The following is a 22672-nucleotide window of genomic DNA, read 5'->3' as shown; positions in this document are numbered from 1 at the left end:
AAAGCATTCAACGCATACTCCTAGGGGAAGGGTTGGTAGGTATAAACCATCGCGCGATCCCGACCGCCACGCAAAGGGTGACAATCAATAGACTAATCATGCTCATATTTCATCACATAGCGGTTCACCATACATGCATGCTACGGGAATCACTAACTTCAACACAAGTATTTCTAGATCCACAACACCTTACTAGCATGACTTCAATATTACCATAACCACAACTCAAAACTAATTGAGATGAATCAAACTTCTCTAATTATTCAATGCACATGAAGGTGGAAGTTTTCGTATCCCTTTGGATAACTACCCCTTTTGAGACTACTTTCGAAGCATAGATCAACTACCAAGCCACGCACTGCTGCGCTCTAAAAGATACAAGTGAAGCACATAGAGCAAAAGTATCTAGCTCAAAAGATATAAGTGAAGCACATGTGAGCTGAATTGTCTACCAAAAGATATAAGTGAAGCTCGACAAAATCATGGTGAGTGCATGTCTCTCTCTCTAGGTGTGCAGCAAAGATTATTGTGACACACCAAAAATAAAAGACTCCTACGATACAAGACGCTCCAAGCAAAAACACATAACATGTGGTGAATAAAATATAGCCCCAAGTAACGTTACCGATGGATTGAAGACGAGAGAGGGGATGCCTTCCCGGGGCATCCCCAAGCTTAGGATTTTACGGCATCCTTGAATCTCTTGGGGTGCCTTGGGAATCCCCAAGCTTTAGCTCTTTCCACTCTTTATCTCTTTGTCCATAAGAACTTCACTCAAAACTTGAAAACTTCACAACACGAAACTAAAACAGAAACTCATGATAACATTAGTATGAGAAAGCAAACCACCACTTCCTTAGGTACTGTAGAAAACTTAAATTCTACTTGTGCTGATGTTGGGTTACTGTATTTTCAATCTTCCATGGCTAATACCCCCGATACTATCCATAGTTTCATCAAAATAAGCCACCAACACAACAAAAACATAATCTGTTAACAGGAGACCAGTCTGTAGCAATCTGTATATTTCGTATATCTTTGGTACTTAAAAATTCTGAAAAATTACTACAGTCTGAAGAATTTGCGTAGCAATCAGCAGCAAAAAGAATCAACTCAAAAGCTCTTACAAAAAAAAATTATAATTCTTTTCTTGAGCAGAAAGTTTCTGTCTTCTCCAGCATGACCAAACGATCATCCCCAAGACTAATCATAACGGTTTTTCTTGGCACAAACGCAAAAAGAAACACAAAAAACACAATCATAACAAAATTATGAAAGTGTGGAAAACATAAAAACAGAAAGAAAAAGGATAGATTCGTTGGGTTGCCTCCCAACAAGCGCTTTTGTTTAACACCCTTAGCTAGGCAAAAAGTGATGGAATCACGTATAGTCATCTTTGGTGCTCAAACCATAAGTATCCCTCATCATAGATTCATAAGGAAATCTTATTTTATTTCTAGGAAAGTGCTCCATGCCCTTCTTCAAAGGAAATTGAAATCTAATATTCCCTTCCTTCATATCGATGACAGCACCAATAGTCCTTAGGAAAGGTCTACCAAGAATAATGGGGCATGAAGGATTGCAATCTATGTCAAGTACAATGAAATCCACGGGTACATAGTTCTTATTTGCAACAATAAGAACATAATCGATCCTTACCATGGGTTTCTTGACAGTAGAATCCGCAAGATGCAAATTAAGAGAACACTCTTCAATCTCATGAAAACCATGAATATCACATAAAGACTTTGGAATCGCGGAAACACTAGCACCCAAATCACACAAAGCATTGCACTCATAGTTTTTGATCTTGATTTTGATAGTAGGTTCCCACTCATCATGAAGTTTTCTAGGTATAGAGACTTCTAGTTCGAGCTTCTCTTCAAGAGATTTCATCATATCATCTACGATATACGCGGTAAAGGCTTTGCTTTGGCTATAAGCGTGTGGAGATTTACAATGGATTGCATCAAAGAAATGCATTCAAACAAGGAGCAATTATCATAATTGAATTCCTTGAAATCCAAAGTGGGAGTTTCATTACTACCCAAAATTTTGACTTCTTCTACTCCACTCTCCACACCTTTATCATCAAGATAGGTGGACTCCGAATCATTGGGGCGTTTTTCAACCAAAGTGGATTCATATCCAGACCCTCCATAAATAGGTTTGACACGCAAAAACAAAGATTCAAGAGGAGACACACCAAGCACTTTAAGATCTTCGTGATTTGCATCACTAGAACGCACCCTTTTAAACCATTCATGTCTAGCGCGAATTTGGGCGGTTCTTTCTTTGCTCTCATTCATGGAGATACGCATAGCTTTCGAAGTTTCATCCAAGTTGACCTTGGGAGGAGCGCATCTAACTTTCAAAGCATCAATATCACAAGACATCCTATCAACGCTCTTAGCCAAATCATCTATTTTGAGTAGTTTTTCCTCTATGGACGCATTGAAAATCTTTTGAGAGTTAATGAACTCTTTGATATTATTCTCTAAATCAGAGGGTAATTTGTTGTGATTTCCATAAGTGTTGTTGTAGGAATTGCCATAATTGTTAGAGGAGTTACTAGGAAAAGGCCTAGGAACATAGTTTCCTCTAAAAGCATTGTTGTTGCCAAAATTGTTCCTACCAACAAAATTCACGTCCAAACTAGCGTTGCTACTCTCAATCAAAGTAGATAGTGGCATGTCATTAGGATCTACGGTAGCGTTTCTACTAGCAACCAAATTCATCAACTCGTCCATCTTAGCACTAAGCGAGTTAATCTCTTCTATAGCATGCACCATTTTGCTAGCAGGCGACCTTTCAGTGTGCCACTGAGAGTAGTTGGTCATGATATTGTCTAGGAGTTTTGTAGCGTCTCCTAACGTGAGTTCCATGAACGTTCCACCTGAGGCGGAGTCCAAGATATTGCGAGAAGAGAAATTCAAGCTAGCGTAAAATATTTGTATAATCATCCACAAACTCAAGCCATGAGCGGGACAATTTCTAATCATAAGCTTCATCCTCTCCCAAGATTGTGCAACGTGTTCATGATCAAGTTGCTTGAAATTCATGATATCGTTACGTAAGGAGATGATCTTAGCCGGCAGAAAATACTTGTATATGTAAGCATCTTTGCACTTATCCCAAGAATCGATACTATTTTTAGGCAAAGAAGAAAACCAAGTTTTTGCGCGATCTCGCAATGAGAAAGGAAAAAGTTTCAACTTAATCACGTCATTATTCACATCTCCTTTCTTTTGCATATCACAAACCACAATGAAGGTATTGAGATGGGATGCGGCATCTTCACTAGGAAGGCCAGAGAATTGCTCTTTCATAACAAGATTCAGCAAAGGTGCGTTGATTTCATACGATTCCGCACTAGTGGCGGGAGCAATCAGAGTACTAATAAAATCATTCTTATTAGTGCTCGATAAGTCGCAAAGTTTGGTGTTTTCAGCCATGATGACTTCAAGAACCAAACAAGCACACAAGCAAGCAAGAGAACCGGCAAAGGAAAACGGCAAAGGCAAAATAAAACGGCAAAGGAGAAAGGCAAATGAAAACGGCAAATGTGAAGTGGGGGAGAGGAAAACGAGAGGCAACTGGCAAAAAAGTAAATGCAGGAGATGAGTTTGTGAGACCTACTTGGATAGATCTTGATCTATCCTCCCCGGCAACGGCGCCAGAAATACTTCTGATGTCAGCTGTGCTACTGCAACAGAAGACCTTCCAATGGCGCCAAAAATAGGTGTGTCGACGGCACCAGGAATCCTTCTGCTACGGCTACGCCTTAAGGGACTTCCTAGGCAAATATGCAAAGGATTTCCCTCGTGGCCTTGGAGCCTTGCGTTGGTGTTCCCTCGAAGCGGAAAGGGTGATGTAGTGCAGTGATGGTAAGTATTTCCCTCAGTTTGAGAACCAAGGTATCGATCCAGTGAAGGAGTATCACAAGAGCCTGCAGAAACACAAAGAACCTGCTCCCAACGCTATGAAGGGGTTGTCAATCCCTTATAGATTGTTCGCCAAGTGAGAACTGAAAGCAACAAAGTAACAACGCAAAGTAAAAGCGGAGGTGTAAACGATAGATGTGAATAGACCCGGGGGCCGTAGTGTTTACTAGTGGCTTCTCTCATGAAAGCAACTAGACGGTGGGTGACCAAATTACTGTCGAGCAATTGATAGAACCGCACAAAGTCGTGACGATATCTATGGCAATGATTATATCTATAGGCATCACGTCCAAAACAAGTACACCGATATGTCTGCATCTACTACTATTACTCCACACGTCGACCGCTATCCAGCATGCATCTAGTGTATTAAATCCAAAAGAACAGAGTAACGCCTTAAGAAAGATGACATGATGTAGATGGAAAATCTCATATCAACGACAGAGTCCATCTTATTACCCTTGATGGCAACTACTCAATGTGTGCCTTGCTGCCCCTACTGTCACTCGGAAAGGTCACCACATGGTAAGAACCGAAAACCAAGCACTTCTCCCATTGCAAGAATCATAGATCTAGTTGGCCAAACAAAACCCAAGACTCAGAGAGAGTTACAAGGATATCAAATCATGCATATAAGAAATCAGCAAAGACTCAAATATATATCATAGATAATCTGATCACAAATCCACAATTGATCGCATCTCGACAAATACACCGCCAAAGAAGATTACATCGGATAGATCTCCATGAAGATCATGGAGAACTTTGTATTGAAGATCCAAGAGAGAGAAGAAGCCATCTAGCTACTAACTACGGACCCATAGGTCTGAAGTGAACTAGTCACGAGTCATTGGAGGGGCGATGATGATGATGAAGAAGCCCTCCAACTCCAAAGTCCCCTCCGGCAGGGCGCCGGGAAGGGTCTCCAAATGAGATCTCGCGGAAACGGAAGCTTGCGGTGGCGGAAAAGTATTTTCGTGGCTCCCCTGATTTTTTGCTATATTTTAGGGAATATATAGGCCAAAGATCTAGGTCAGGGGGCGCTCAGGGAGGCCACAAGCCCTGCCACTGCCGCCTCCCCCTGGTGGCAAAGTGGGGGCTTGTGGGCTCCCTGGAGCCCTCCTGGCTTGGCCCACAGGCCCCTGATCTTCTTCCGTTCGTGAAAAAATCATTTCGGGGATTTTATTCCGTTTGGACTCCGTTCCAAAGTCTGATGTGAAAAGAGCCAAAAACACAGAAAAAACAGGAACTGGCACTTGGCACTGAATTAATAAGGTAGTCCCAAAAAAGATATAAAAGGTACATAAAACATCCAAAAATGACAAGATAATAGCGTGAAACCATAAAAAATTATAGATACGTTTGAGACGTATCAAGGAACCACCATGAAACTTCCTCCTGAACATAATTTCTTTTTGGTGAAATTTTTGAAGTTCAAGAGAAAAGTGAATAAAGACCAACCAAACCTTGTAGCAACTATTCCCACTAGTGCCTAGAGACCGTATCACGCGCTAAAACTACTTGGGACCAGCTAAAATCAACATTTCAAGCTCAAGAACAGGGTCACCAAGGTAGCAAGAATACGCGAAGGATAAAGCACTAGAGTAGAAACTAATTGGACCAATGGAGGAGTCACTTACCAAGGAGTAATTTCCCCAAAACGGTTCGTAGAATGGTGCTTTGAGCAAGGAGATCGAAAATCACAGCCAAATGAGCAAAGCACGGGTTTGAGCTGCAAAACGATTTTTTCTGGAGGTAGAAGAAGAGGATGGGAGCTGGAATGAGTGGAGGGGGTCCCTGTGGGACCCACAAGCTTGGTGATCGCGGCCAATGGGGAGGCCGCAGCTACAAGGCTTGTGGCCCACTGGTGTGGCTCCCAGTCCAGCTCTCAGTCCCAGTATTTTTCAAAAAATCCAGAAAAAATCATATTTGATTTTCAGGACCGTCGGAGAACTTTTATTTTCGGGGTACTTTTCTCCAGGACGCTAAAACAAAAAGCAGGAAAAACTAAACTAAATCTATTATTTTTCTTCTAAGCAACAGAAAGTGAAAGCTTAAAACAGAGGTTCGTGACTCCTTAATTCATCCATCTCATGTTCATCGAAAGAAATCCGTCAATGGGGTTGATCAAATCCCCTCGACAAAACTTTCTCGAATCGCAAAAGAAGATGGAGAATTTTCGAATAGTCACCAGGTCACCTCAATGGGGATGTGTATCTCCCCAACAAGCAAATCATACTTCATCTTGACACGAGGAATAGGGCATTCAAAGCTCCCAATAAGAATCGATGAAATCTTTTCGATAGAATTGATGCAATGCACTTGATATCGTTTCTTCGAAAAGTGCACTGTATGCTCATTACCGTTGACATGGAAGGTGACATTGCCTTTGCTGCAATCTATAACATCCCTTGCGATGTTTAAGAATGGTCTTCCAAGAATGATCGCCATGGCATCATCCTCAGGAATATCCAGGATAACAAAGTCCGTTAAGATAGTAACGTTAGCAACCACAACAGGCACATGCTCGCAAATGCCGACAGGGAAAGCAGTTGATTTGTCGGCCATTTGCAGAGAAATTTCAGTGGGTGTCAACTTATCCAGTTCAAGTCTACGATAAAGAGAGAGAGAGGCATAAGACTAGCACCAGCTCCAAGGTCACATAAGGCAGTTCTTACGTAGTTTCCTTTAATGGAGCAACGTATAGTGGGCACTCCGGGATCACCAAGTTTCTTAGGAGTTCCACCTTTGAAAGTGTAATTTGCGAGCATGGTGGAGATCTTAAGATCTGGTATCTTCCGTTTATTGGTCATGATATCTTTCATGTACTTGGCATATGGAGACATTTTGAGCATATCAATTAACCGCATCTAAAGAAAGACGGGTCTCAACATTTCTATAAAGCGCTCAAAATCCTCATCATCCTTTTTCTTGGATGGCTTAGGAGGAAAGGGCATGGGTCTCTGAACCCATGGCCCCCTTTCTTTACCATGCTTCCTAGCAGTGAAGTCATTCTTATCGTATCTCCTAGGTTGTGGGATATCAGGATTAACCGTAGGTTCAATCTCCACATCCTCATCATTGCTAGGTTGAGCATTATTATGAACATCGCTGTCCATATTGTTACTAGGTTCATGTTCATCACCAGATTGTGTTTCTGCATCAGACGCAGGAATATCATTTGGTTCTTCAGGTGTGACAGTATTTGGTGAACTGACATGTAGGGTTCTATCATCCTTCTTCTTCTTAGGATGACTGGGTGTATCAGCATTAATTCCTTGAGAATCTTGATCAATTCTCTTAGGATGGCCTTCACGATACAAAGGTTCCTGGGTCATTTTGCCTCCTCTAGTAATGACTCTGACAGAGCTGTCATTTAATTCATTGAGCAAGTCATTCTGAGGTTTAAGTACTTGTTCTACCTGAGTAGTAATCATAGAGGCATGTTTACTTAGAAGCTTCATATCATTGACATTTCTTTCTACACAAGCACTTAAATGACTAAGCATACGAGTACTTTGTTCCAATTGTGTGCTAACATAATCATTGAAACTCTGTTGTTTGGCAACAAAGTTGTCAAATTCATCAAAGCATAGGCTAGCAGGTTTGTCAAAAGGAATATCACTCTCATTGAATCTACACAGAGAATTCACCTCTACTACTTGTATCGGGTTATTGAGACCATGGATTCTTCGATAGGCGGTAGATTTTTGACTTCTTCAGATCTAATGCCTTTCTCTCGCATAGATTTCTTGTCTTCTTGCATATCTTCGGGACTGAGGAATAGAATACCTCTTTTCTTAGGAGTTGGCTTAGGAGGTGGTTCGGGAATAGTCCAAGCATTATCGTTGATCCAGATGTTATTCAGTAGGATGTCAACTTGTTGTACAGTTCGTTCCCAAAAAACACAACCGGCACAACTATCTAGGTGGTCTCTAGAAGCATCGGTAAGTCCGTTATAGAAGATATCAAGTATCTCGTTCTTCTTAAGAGGGTGATCTGGCAAAGCTTTCTGTAGCTGCATGAGCCTCCCCCAAGCTTGTGGGAGACTCTCTTCTTTGAGTTGAGCAAAGTTGTATATTTCCTACAAGGTAGCTTGATTCTTATGGGCAGGGAAATATTTCTCACAGAAGTAATAGACCATATCCTGGGGACTACTCACACATCCAGGAGCAAGAGAAGTGAACCAGGCTTTAGCGTCATCCTTTAGAGAGAAAGGAAACAACTTAAGGATATAGTAGTAGTGGATCTTCTCCTCACTAGTGAAAAGGGTGGCTATATCGTGTAGTTTGGTAAGATGGGCTACGACCGTCTCAGACTCATAACCGTGGAAAGGATCAGATTCGACTAGAGAGATTATCTCAGGGTCGACCGAGAATTCATAATCCTCATCGGTGATAAAGATAGGTGAAGTGGCAAACTTCGGGTCGTATTTCATCCTAGCTTTCAGAGATTTTTCCTTCCACTTGAGAAGTAATTTATCAACGTCATAGGAATCCTTACACGCAAGAAAATCCTCAGCTATCTCTCCCTCCATAACATAACCCTCAGGTATATCAGGCAATTCATATCTAGGAGAGCTAGATCTAGCACGAGCAAAAGCAGGTTCTATCTCAATAGTATCGGCAGTTTCAGAAGCATCACGAGCATTGGCAGTAACTCTAGCAATATGAGCATCAAGGAATACCCGTACTGGCATATCAGGCAAAGTATTATCTCTAGCAGTATCAAGCATAGCATCCTCAGATAAAATAGCATTTCTAGCATCATCAGGCAAGGCAACATCAAGCATAGCATCATTAGGCAAAATAGCATCTCTAGCATCATCAGGCAAAGCAGTATCAAGCATAGCATCATGGATAGTAGTATCAGACATAGTATCTCTAGCTGTAGCATCATAAGCATCATCAAGCACATGCGACATATCAAGATTTCTAGCAGGAGGTGGTGTCGCAAACTTACTCATAACTGAAGGTGAATCAAGTGCAGACCTAGATGGCAGTTCTTACCTCCCCTCGTAATTGAGGGCAAGACTTTGGTTGTTGGATCTTTCAGATTCTTCATAGTGATCAGCAGATATAAATCCCAAGTGACTCAGAGAATATAGCTATTCCCTCCCCGGCAACGGCGCCAGAAAAATGCTGTTGACGTGCAACTATTCCTGACTTGATGCCTCCCCGGCAACGGCGCTAGAAAAGAGATGCTAGCAGTCCCCGGCAATGACACCAGAAAAGAACTGCTTCCAGTTGCTCAACAATTAGCAATTGTGTTGCAATGGCCCATTAGCGTGTGGGATCACGACAGTTTTCGAGGGTAGAGTATTCAACCCAAATTTGTTGGTTCGACACGATGGGAGTGAAAGGATATTCTCCAGTATTAGCAGTTGAGGTGTTAGCTCAACCACACCTGAAAGATTAGTATCTGCAAGCAGGAAAAAAGCAGCAAAAGTAGTATGATAGAAACGGTGCGAGAAACGATCTGTTGACAAGGCAGACTATTCCTAACCGAAGTATCAATGGCGCCAGAAAAGTATTGTAGCAGGTAGCAGCAGTGTAACGAGTAACATCAGTGGCAAGGAACATCAATAGTGACAGCAGTAGAAAGTAGCAACAGTAGCAAGTAATAGCAACAGCAAGTAACCGTAGTAGCAGAAGTAGTAGCAGCAGCAGGACAAATCAAGTAACAGTAGCAGCAAGTAACAGTAGCAGCAACTGTAGTAACATCAGTAGCAGCAGAGCAAAGCAAGTAACAATAGCAGTGGGACGAACTCATAGGCAATGGATCGGTGATTTGTTGGATGACATTCATCATGCAACAGTTATAACACGGATAGATATGTGGCTAGCTCCCGTTCGTCAATGTGATGTAGGCATGCATTTCGTGTGTAGTCATACGTGCTTAGGGAAAAGAACTTGCATGACATCTATTCTCCATCCCTCCCGTGGCAGCGTGGTCCAAATGAATACTACGGGATATTAAGGTTCTCCTTTTAATAAAGAACCAGACCAACGTAGTAGCACTTGGTGAACACATGAACTCCTCAAACTGTGGTCATCACCGGGAGTGGTTCCGGTTATTGTCACTCCGGGGTTGCCGGATCATAACACATAGTAGGTAACTACAACTTGCAAGATCGGATCTAAAACACACATATATTGGTGACAACATAATAATTTCAGATCTGAAATCATGGCACTCGGGCCCTAGTGACAAGCATTAAGCATGGCAAAGTAGTAGCAACATCAATCTCAGAACATAGTGGATACTAGGGATCAATCCCCATCAAAACTAACTCGATTACATGATAGATCTCATCCTACTCATCACCGCCCAGCGAGCCTACGAATAGATTACTCACGAATGATGAAGAGCTTGATGGAATTGGAGAGGGAAGAAGGTTGATGATGACGATGGTGACGAACTCCTTGATCTGGAGCCCAAAACGGACTCCATATCTGGCCTCCAGGGCAAGAACGGGATGTGGCGGCGCCTCTGGATCGTGAAACGCGATAAACTCTTCTCTCCTGATTTTTCCGGGATGAAAGGGAATAAATAGCGCTGGAATTGGGGGCGGCAGAGCCACGTGGGCCGCACAAGCCTAGTAGCCGCGGCCAGGGGGGAGGCCGCGACTACAGGGCTTGTGGCCCACTGGCCCGTCCCCTCCGGTGGATCTTTGCGCAGGTATTTTTCATATTTCCCAGAAATATTCTCTGTAAATTTTTAGGACGTTCCGAGAAATTTCATTTCTGCACAAAAACAACACCATGGCAATTCTACTGAAAACAGCGTCAGTCCGGGTTAGTTCCATTCAAATCATGCAAATTAGAGTCCAAAACAAGGGCAAAAGAGTTTGGAAAAGTAGATACGATGGAGACGTATCAGAAGGCATGCCATCTACCTTTAGAGTTAGAGCACAAAGCTTTCTGGGCTGTTAGAGAGCTTAATGTTGACCCAAAGCTTGCTGGTGAAAAGCGTCTCATGAACTTGACTTCTCTAGATGAGTGGAGAAGTGAAGCTTACGAGAGCGCAAAAATGTTCAAAGAAAAGGTAAAGAAGTGGCATGACAAGAGAATTTTGAAACGTGAATTTAATGTTGGTGATAAAGTTTTGCTGTATAGATCTCATTTCAGGTTTTTCTCGAGGTAAATTACTTTCCAAGTGGGAAGGACCGTACCATATCAAAGAAGTCTACCGCTCTGGTGCAATCAAGATTAACAATTTTGAAGGCACCAAACCACAAGTTGTGAATGGGCAAAGACTCAAGCATTACATGACAAATCAAGATTAACAATTTTGAAGGCACCAAACCACAAGTTGTGAATGGGCAGAGACTCAAGCATTACATGACAGGAGACCCCATCAAGGTAGAGGTGGATGTGATATAGATAGCTACTCATGAACAACATATTGCAATACTCTGTCATACACCAGCAGAAGCAAAACATGAATAGGTATGTAATACGGTAAGGAAACTTCGCGAACAGCAATAAACCTTCCGTATTATGTGTTTTTGAAAAATTAGAAAAATTCCGAGCCGAAGTGGAGGCGGAAAGGAGCTCCCAGGGCTCCAGGCGACCTGGTGGCGCGACCTGCCTCTTGGCCGCGCACGGAGGCTGCCTGGGCCGCCACGAGTCCATCTCCGACCCCACTTTGGCTTGTTACCTTCCTTTCGGTGCAGAAATTTTTACTATATATTTTCCCGGATCGTCCTGGTTTTGTATCTTATGATTCTGTGCATTTTCTTTTTGATCTATTTGTGCGAGGAGAACTTTCATCAAACCTAGGTGCCAAGGCTTCCCCAAACTCCCCCAAGGACAAGTTCTTCATCAACGTCATCAACCCTTACCTCGCAGAGGTAAAGAGACACCCTCAAACACTTTGGGTGGAGGATGCTGTCCTCCACAAAGAAGATCTGAAGGGACCTGTCAAGGAGGGGAGCACCAAGGCCAGGATGGAAGAAGTGGAGTAAGAAGTCTTCAAGTACAAGTTGATGATCGAGCGTGGTGTCGAGGCCAACTTCGATATCATCACTGAGCTGAAGAAGCAATATGAGGAGGAGATGAAGGAAGTGCGATCAAGCATATCCACACTAGAAACCAAAGTGTTCGAGCTTCAAGGGCACATCTATGACCTCCAAAACCAGAACTGTGAGTATGAACTAAAGTTTTTGCGCATGGGCTTATCTGCCGAAAGCAGGATCCTGGAGACTGAAGAATCTTGTGTGGAGGGAGGACCTTTGCCATGGAAGATTTTTGCTAAGGATTACCTGAGGAACAAGAACAAGGATGAAGAGTGAAATCTTCATGGGTAATGGCATCCCCTTAGCTTGTTCCAAGCTTGGGGGACTGCCCGGTATCTTTATCTTTATCCTTTATCTTTTATGGTCAAGTCTAGTGTCGTATCATGTCTAGGGAAGTTATCTTATGAAATAGGTGTTTGCATTGAGGTCTATCACTCCTTTGTGGAGAGTCTTGTATCCGTGAGTGTGCAGTTGTCTATGATGGAATGTTAATGAGAAGCCTATTGGTTTCTGCGCTGCACCTACTATTCTTTTCATGCAATCGACCTTATATGCTGATTCTTATGGTTGTATTGATCTTATATACCCGGTATGGCTTTAAAAACTTTATTTAATCTTGGCAAACATAGCATTGGTCATAACAACAAGCATGATTTTTTCTAGTAGCGACATAGCCAAAACCTTTATGTTTTTATGCTTGAAGTGTTATGCTGATAAGGAAGATAACTTGATGTTTCATGCCAATTCTTTATGTTAAACTTTATATTGTTTTGCATCCAAGTCAACATAATTTTTCTGCTTTCAAAAGCCTTTGCTGGCCAACCCTTGTACTAAGTGGGAATACTGCTTGTGCACCCATACCTTGAAACCTCAACCTTCCCAAGAGTCCACCATACCTTCCCTATATGTGGTATTTCACCGCCACTCCTAAAGTATATTACTCATGTGCTATCTTTAAACCTTCAAAATAGTATTCCCTGTTTTGTGCCTTTGTTTTAGCTCATGAGGAAGTAGAAGATAATTCATGATCTTCTCATACTGGACAAGCTTTATCCTGGGTTTGCATGTCTAATTTGCGAACCCCTAATACAAGGAGGGACTGGCATGAGTGCGCCCAGCTCGTAAAAGATAATAACAACAAAACCTCCGTCATGCTTTGTTTATGAGAAATCAGAAAACTTTGGTAGTGATAAACAAAGGAGACTAAGGGGATGTTATCATCCCCACTTTGGGAGCCGTTCCTCAAAACTTGTCCAGCATGAGAAGTATTAGGCTATTTGTTAGCATTCATTGACGAATTATGCACCTCCCAAAAGCTTGTTTTACAATCTTATTGATTTCAAAATCTCTAAAATCTCTAGCACATGAGTTTTCCCTACTTCCTCTTATTTTTTGAGGGAAACATATCATAGATTGTTAATATCTCAACGTTGTTATCCTACGGCATTGCTAGACATTTGTTGGAGGACGATACGTGCAAAATGCATCACTATTTTGTATCATAATTTGTCTCTATTTATTGATATATTTCACAATATAATGCTGTTCTTATAGTGTTTTGGCTTATTTTACACAGTTTACAACTTTCCGGTACCGAAACAGCAGACGCTGGATTCAGCGGAGAAAAGAGCATGAAGAGTTGCCATATCAAAACATCTCCAATTGAGCTGAAATTTACGGTGAAGAAGTTTCCAAACAAATCACGAAGACATGACGAAGAAGGGCCGGAGGGGGGCCACCAGGCACCCAGGCGCCCTGGTGGCGCGGGTCCCCCTAGGCCGCACCAGGTGGCCGCCTGGGCGGTGGGTCCCACCTCCGGTGCCCCCCTTTGTCCTATATGACCCTTGTGACCTAAAAATTCCGAGGAGGAGAAGTGTTTCAAGAGTTCCGCCGCCGCTCCGCGACGGAAACCTATAGAGAAGGAAAGACCTTTCCGGCGGGTAGATTCAGCCGGGGAGAACTCGTACCAGAGGGGAGATCGTCCTCATCGTCATCACCATCATCACGGGCATCATCGAGATCATCACCACCATCATCTTCATCACCGGCACCATCTCCATCTTCACCCCATCTCACTTTACCATTGCAATTGGAGTTGTACCTTGCACTATTCATATCCTTTATCCTACCGGTGTTGATTACTCTTTTGTGGTGAATGATATTGAGTTTTGTTGGAGAATTATTGTGATGACCAGATTGTTCATCATATTTTGATCCCCTCTGATCATGATCTTTTTTATGTCTTGTGAGTAGTTACTTTAGTTCTTGAGGATATGGGAGAAGTCTAGTTGATAGTAGTCATATGATGTTGAAGTAATATGTGTTGATTGATATTTAAGTTGTGGTGTTATTCTTCTAGTGGTGTTATGTGAACGTCGACTACATAACACTTCGCCTTTTTATGGACCTAGGGGAATGCATCGTGTATAAAGAATGCTTATGGTGGGTTGCCGGAGTGATAGAAGCCTGTACCCCAGTTCGCATGCTTTTGCACGAGGGAGTGTTGGATCCTAAAGTTCATTGCTATGGTTAGGTTTTGCCTTAATTTCTCTCTTGTATTTGCGGATGCTTACAAGGGATTTAACCATAAGAGTGTACTTGTCTTAGCCTAGACGGTGCACTAGCAAAGATCCACCCACATAACACTTATCAACACAAAACATTATACTAGACGGAATATAGCAAAAGCACTTGACTATCTCTCCCGTGTGTCCTCAGGAATGACTTAGTCTTTATAAGTTTAGTTCCCTGGCTTATGCTTTGTGTTCAAAAGGATTGGGCCACTTGCTGCACCTCGGCACCATTGACTTTCCCTGCATTTATTTCCTTGTCACTTATACGACAAAACCCATAAAAAGTTACCTTTCAGTGCTTGCAGTTATTCCTTGCTCAAGATCACTTGTCAGTACCTTCTGCTCCTCGTTGGGTTCGACACTCTTACTTATCGAGAAGGCTACGATAGATCCCCTACACTTGTGGATCATCAGAGGATGAGACCCCAAGGATATCTTCTCCACCTTTTCTACTTGCCCAATAATGCAACAAGTTTGAAGGCAAGGAGTCGGGTTAGTGTTCAGCAAGGCAGATTGTATGTGGCTGATACGTCCATTTTGTATCATGCTTTCATGTTGATATTTATTGCTTTATGGGCTGTTATATTACTTTGTGGTACCATATTTATGCCTTTTTCTGTTATTTTGCAAGGTTTATTTGAAGAGGGAGAATTCAGGCAGCTGGAATTCTGGACTGGAAAAGGAGCAAATCTTAGTCCACTATTCTGCACAACTCCAAATGCCCTGAAAATTTACGAGGAATTTTTTGGGATTATATAAAAAATACCGGGCGAAAGAAGTATCGGAGGGGAGCTACCAGGGCACCACAAGCCTTGCCACCACCACTCCCCTGGTGGCGGCTAGCAAGCTTGTGGGCTCCCTGACGGCCCACTAGCCCCCCTCTTTTGCTATATGAAGGGTTTCGTTCCAGAAAAAATCAATCGGGAGCTTTTTCGTGGTTTCGCCGCCGCCACGAGGCGGAACTTGAGCAGATCCAATCTAGAGCTCTGGCAGGACGATCCTGCCGGGGAAACTTCCCTCCCGGAGGGGGAAATCGTCGCCATCGTCATCACCAACACTCCTCTCGTCGGAGGGGAGGCATCTTCATCAGCACCATCTCCTCTCCAATCCCTAGTTCATCTCTTGTAACCAATCTCCGTCTCGCGACTACGATTGGTACTTGTAAGGTTACTAGTAGTGTTGATTACTCTTTGTAGTTGATGCTAGTTGGATTACTTGGTGGAAGAGTTTATGTTCAGATCCTTGATGCTATTCATTACACCTCTGATCATGATTATGATTATGCTTTGTGAGTAGTTACTTTTGTTCCTGAGGACATGGATAAGTCATGCTGATAATAGTCATGTGAATTTGATATTCGTTCGGTATTTTGATATGTTGTATGTTGTCTTTTCATCTAGTGGTGTTATGTGAACGTCGACTACATAACACTTCACCATATTTGGGCCTAGAGGAAGGCATTGGGGAGTAGTAAGTAGATGATGGGTTGCTGGAGTGATAGAAGCTTAAACCCCAGTCTATGCGTTGCGTCGTAAGGGGATGATTTGGATCTACTAGTTTAATGCTATGGTTAGACGTTGTCTTAATTCTTCTTTCGTAGTTGCGGATGCTTGCGAGAGGGGTTAATCATAAGTGGAATGCTTGTCCAAGTAAGGGTAGTACCCAAGCGCCGGTCCACCAACATATCAAAGTAACGAACGCGAATCATATGAACATGATGAAACTGGCATGACAGAAATTCCAGTTTGTCCTCGGGAGCTTTTTTCCTCCTATAAAACTTTGTTCAGGCTTGTCCCTTGCTACAAAAGGGATTGGGCCACTTGCTGCACCATTGCTACTACTTGTTACTTGTTACTTTTCGCTTGCTACGTTTCACCTCACTACACCATCACTTGTTACCGCTACTTTCACTGCTTGCAGTTATTACCTTGCTGAAAACTGTTTACCACAACCTTCTGCTCCTCGTTGGGTTCGACACTCTTACTTAGCGAAAGGACTACGATTGATCCCCTATACTTGTGGGTCATCAAGACTCTTTTCTGGCTCCGTTGCCGGGAGTGAAGCGCCTTTGGTAAGTGGAAATTGGTAAGGAAACATTTTTATATTGTGCTGAAATTTATTGTCACTTGTCACCATGGAAACTATTCCTTTGAGGAGTTTGTTCAGGGTATCTTCACCACGAACGGAAGCACGAGGAGTTGTTCCCCTGAGGTACCTACTGAAAATATCTTTTATGAAATTCCTTCGGGTATGCTTGAGAAACTGCTGGCTAATCCTTTTACAGGAGATGGATCTTCACATCCAGACTTGCATCTGATCTATGTAGATGAAGTTTGTGGTTTATTTAAGCTTGCAGGTTTGCCCGAGGATGAGGTAAATAAGAAAGTCTTTCCTTTATCTTTGAAGGATAAGGCGTTGACATGGTATAGGCTATATGATGATACTGGATCATGGGACTACAATCGGTTGAAATTGGAATTTCATCAAAAGTTTTATCCTATGCATTTAGTACATCGTGATCGGAACTTTATTTATAACTTTTGGCCTCATGACAGGGAAAGCATAGCTCAAGCTTGGGGGAGGCTTAAATCAATGCTATATTCATGCCCCAATCATGAGCTCTCGAGAGAAATCATCACTCAAAACTTTTATGCTCGGCTTTCTCATGAAGATCGTACCATGCTTAACACTTCTTGTACCGGTTCTTTTATGAAGAAGGATATTGACCACAAGTGGAATTTATTGGAAAGAATCAAACGTAAAACGTAAGGAGTCAGTTATGAATTTCCAGTTTGATTGCATTAAATCTTTTGTTGAGACAAACACTTCTAGAGATTTTAGCGCTAAGTATGGACTTGACTCTGAGATAGTAGCTTCTCTATGTGAATATTTTGCTGCTCATGTTGATCTTCCCAAAGAGAAGTGGTTTAAGTATCATCCTCCTGTAGAAAGCAACATAGTAAAAACCAATCTAGTTGAGGAGAAATTCATTGCTTTTAGTGATGCTGTTGTTCCTTGTGCCTACGCTGAGAAACCACCATACCCTGCTAGGATAAATGATTATTCTAAAGCTCCAACTGTGATACGTAGGGGTTACATTAGACGACTTGCACCCCCTGAGGAGATTAGAGTTGAACCTAGTGTTGCTATTATCAAAGATCTCTTAACCGAAGACGTAGACAGGAATGTTATCAAATTCTGTGAGGACTCTGCTAGAATTGCTAAACCTCACGCGAAAGACAAATACAGACTTGTAGTTGGCCTGCCCGTTGTTTCTGTCAAGATAGGAGATCACTGTTACCATGGTTTATGTGATATGGGAGCTAGTGTTAGTGCAATACCCCGTTCCTTATATGACGAAATCAAAGATGAGATTGCACCTGCTGAGCTAGAACGCATTGATGTCACTGTTACACTAGCTAATAGAGACACTATCTGCGCTCTGGGAATTGTGAGAGACATAGAAGTCCTGTGTGGTAAGAGGAAGTATCCTACTGATTTCCTCGTCCTTGGTACTGCACAAGATAGCTTTTGTCCAATCATATTCGGTAGACCCTTTCTCAACACTGTCAATGCTCACATTGATTGCATTAAGCAGACTGTCACAGTTAGTTTCGAGGATGTGTCTCAATAATTTAACTTCTCCAAGTTTGGAAGAGAACCCCATGAAAAAGAGTCGTCTGGTAGGGATGAAATCATTGCTCTTGCCTCTATTGCCGTACCTCCTACGGATCCTTTAGAGCAGTATCTGCTTGAGCATGAAAATGATATGCATATGGAGGAAAGAGATGAGATAGATAAAATTGTCTTAGAACAATATCCTATTCTCAAGAATAATCTGCCTGTTGAACTGCTTGGGGATCCTCCCCCACCAAAGGGTGATCCTTTGTTTGAGCTTAAATAGTTGCCTGATACTCTTAAGTATGCCTATCTTGATGAGAAGGAGATATATCCTATTATTATTAGTGCTCTCCTCTCAGAGCACGAAGAGAAGAAGTTACTAAAAACTCTGAGGAAGCACCATGCTGCTATTGGATATACTCTTGATGATCTTAAGGGTATTAGTCACACTCTATGTCAGCACAAGATTAAAACCGATCCTGATTCTAAACCTGTTGTTGATCATCAAAGGAGATTAAATCCTAAGATGAAAGAGGTCGTTAGAAAAGAAATATTAAAGCTTCTCGAAGCAGGAATCATTTACCCTATTGCTCATAGTGATTGGGTAAGTCCAGTACATTGCGTACCTAAGAAGGGAGGTATCACCGTCGTTCCTAATGATAAGGATGAACTAATCCCACAAAGGATTATTACTGGCTATATGATGGTGATAGACTTCCGGAAACTGAACAAGGCAACCAGGAAAGACCATTATCCTTTGCCGTTTATCGACCAAATGCTAGAAAGGCTATCAAAACACACACACTTCTGCTTTCTAGACGGTTATTCAGGTTTCTCGCAAATACGTGTTGCACAATCTGATCAGGAGAAAACCACTTTCACCTGCCCCTTCGGTACCTTTGCTTATAGACGTATGCCTTTTGGCTTATGCAATGCACGTGCCACCTTTCAAAGATGCATGATGGCTATATTCTCTGACTTTTGTGAAAAGATTGTCGAGGTTTTCATGGATGACTTCTCCGTTTACGAGTCTTCCTTTGATGATTGCCTCAGCAACCTTGATCGAGTCTTACCGAGATCCAAAGATACCAACCTCGTCTTGAATTGGCAGAAGTGCCACTTTATTGTTAATGAAGGCATCGTCTTAGGACACCAACTTTCTGAAAGAGGCATTGGAGTTGATAAGGCTAAGGTTGATGCAATTGAGAAAATGCTTTGCCCCAATGATATCAGAGGTATACGAAGTTTCCTAGGTCATGCTGGTTTCTATAGAAGGTTCATTAAAGACTTCTCTAAGATTTCTAGGCCTCTTACCAACCTCTTGCAGAAGGATGTTCCTTTTGTTTTTGATGAGGATTGTGAGGAAGCTTTCGAAATACTTAAGAGGGCTTTGATAACCGCACCTATTGTCCAACCACCTGACTGGAACTTGCCCTTTGAAATCATGTGCGATGCTAGTGATTATGCTGTTGGTGCTGTTCTAGGACAAAGAGTTGACAAGAAGTTGAATGCCATTCACTACGCTAGTAAAACTCTAGACAGTGCCCAAAGAAACTATGCCACTACGGAGAAGGAATTTTTAGCAGTCGTGTTTGCATGTGAAAAGTTCAGATCTTATATAGTTGACTCCAGAGTCACTATTCACTCTGATCATGCTGCTATTAAGTACCTTATGGAGAAGATGGACACTAAGCCTAGGATGATCAGATGGGTTCTCCTGCTACAGGAATTTGATTTGCATGTCGTTGACCAAAAGGGTGCTGATAACCCTGTAGCGGATAACTTGTCTAGGCTAGAGAATGTCCTTGATGACCCATGACCTGTTGATGATAGCTTTCCTGATGAGCAATTAAATGTCATCCGCACTTCACATAGTGCATCGTGGTATGCTGATTACGCAAATTATATCGTAGCCAAATACATACCACCCAGTTTCACCTATCAGCAAAAAAGAAATTCTTCTTTGATTTGAGACACTACTTTTGGGACGATCCTCACCTTTATAAGGAAGGAGTAGATGGTGTTATTAGACGTCGTGTGCCCGAACATGAACAGGGACAGATCTTGCAGAAGTGTCATTCCGAAGCCTACGGAGGACACCACGCTGGAGATAGAACTGCCCATAAGGTATTGCAATCAGGTTTCTTTTGGCCCACTCTCTTTAAGGATGCCCGTAAGTTTGTCTTGTCCTGTGACGAATGCCAAAGAATAGGGAATATCAGTAAGCGTCAGGAAATGCCTATGAACTATTCACTTGTCATTGAACCATTTGATGTCTGGGGCTTTGATTATATGGGACCCTTCCCGAGTTCCAATGGGTACACTCACATCTTAGTTGCTGTGGATTACGTCACTAAGTGGGTAGAAGCTATCCCCACTAAAAATGCTGATCACCACACCTCTATTAAGATGCTTAAAGAAGTCATTTTCCCAAGATTTGGAGTCCCTAGATATTTGATGACTGATGGCGGTTCACACTTCATTCATGGTGTTTTTCGCAAGATGCTCGCTAAGTATGATGTCAACCATAGAGTTGCATCTCCTTATCATCCTCAGTCTAGTGGTCAAGTGGAGTTGAGTAATAGGGAAATCAAATTGATCCTACAAAAGACCGTCAATAGATCTCGAAAGAATTGGTCTAGCAAACTTGACGATGCACTACGTTCTTATAGGACTGCTTATAAGAATCCCATGGGCATGTCGCCGTATAAAATGGTTTACGGTAAGGCCTGTCATTTACCTCTTGAGCTAGAACACAAAGCTTATTGCGCAATCAAAGAGCTCAACTTTGATTTCAAACTTGCCGGTGAGAAGCGGTTGTTTGATATCAGCTCATTAGATAAATGGAGGGCCCAGGCATATGAGAATGCCAAGTTGTTCAAGGAAAAGGTTAAGAAATGGCAAGATAAACAAATACAGAAATGAGAGTTCAATGTAGGTGATTATGTCCTGCTATACAATTCTCGTTTAAGATTCTTCGCACGCAAGCTTCTCTCTAAATGGGAAGGTCCTTATGTTATCGAGGAAGTATATCGTTCCGTTGCCATCAAAATCAATAACACGGAAGGAAATTTTCCTAGAGTGGTAAATGGGCAAAGAATCAAGCATTACATCTCTGGTACTCCCATAAATGTTGGTACAATATCATCAATGTCATAACTCCAGAGGAGTACATAAGGGATGTTTATTAGCCTGTTTCAGAACCTGAAAATGAAGAGGTATCTGTTTCGGTAAGTAATTGGACTTCGAAACTTTTCCAATAGGAAATTTACTCCGTTTTGGAATTTTTGGAAATTTAGAAAAATGAAAAGCAGTCCGGAGAGCGCACGAGGAGACCACAAGCTTGGAAGCCGCCACCTACCCCCTGGTGGCGGATGGAGGGCTTGTGGGCACCTCATGTGCCTCCCGGACTCCGTTTTCTTGCGGAGCACTCCTTCTGGTCCAGAAAAAATCAATATATATTCGCCCGAAGGTTTTGATCTCCGTATCACACAGTTTTCCTCTGTTTTCATTTCGAGCTTGTTGTCTGCCATAGATTTAGAGCAAAGATGTCTCAGGAATCTGTTGGGGAGAATGATCTTCACCAAGTTTATGAAGAAGTAGATGCTGATCTGAAAAGAGTAGAAGTCACGGAAGCCAGGGACCAAGCTAAGGAGAAAACCCAAGCTAGGGAGGAAGTTCAACCTATGTTCAACATTGAAGACGTAGGAGTATATTTTCTCCAACCCTTCCTCCACGTGTTGTCTCCATCCTTAATTGAACTCTTGAGGTTTTGCGAAACAACTCGTGCTCGCAATATTTCCCTTTCTCATGAGGTTGTAACAACTCCACCACCTTCACCACCAAAGGAAGACAACTAAGCATTGGTATGGGCAATCCCCTTGGCTTCTGCCAAGCTCGGGGGAGTTTCCCTGGTATCGTATCACCTTTATATCTTTTGCTTTTACCTTTGTTTTAGTTCTTTCCTTTTCAGTTTTTTATTTTCTTCTCTTAGAGGAATAAGTCTTTAGTGTTTAGTTTTGAGTCTTTTGCCTTGTGTCTCTCCCGACGTATTCAAGCTTACGAGCTATATAATAAAGAGTATCTTAGTCAAGGGCTTTGCTTTATGTCATGATCAAAAGTATGAAAAGAACGATAGCATGAAAGATCATGAGACGATCTTATGGAAAGTGATAGCTTCACATATGACACGTATGATGATTGAAACTTGTTGAGAATAATTCAACATAGACCTCAGTCATTGTTGCAACTAATAAGAAGTAATAAGGAAAGAGAGGTTCACATATAAATATATCATCTTAGACACTTTTTACAATTGTGAGCACTCACCAAACTATTACATGCTTAGGAGTAGATGTTGGACAAGGAAGACAACATAATGAATTGTGTTTGCTTGGTTCCAAACAATGTTATATGATTAGAGATCCCTTAGCATGTGACGATTGCTTCCACCTCATATTAGCCAAAACTCCTACACCAAGTAGAGATAATACTTGTGCATCCATAAACCTTCA

The sequence above is a fragment of the Hordeum vulgare genome, chromosome 3H, assembly GCF_904849725.1.
Source record: "Hordeum vulgare subsp. vulgare chromosome 3H, MorexV3_pseudomolecules_assembly, whole genome shotgun sequence".
In the NCBI taxonomy this organism is placed as follows: Eukaryota; Viridiplantae; Streptophyta; class Magnoliopsida; order Poales; family Poaceae; genus Hordeum; species Hordeum vulgare.
This window is presented reverse-complemented; position numbering follows the sequence as displayed.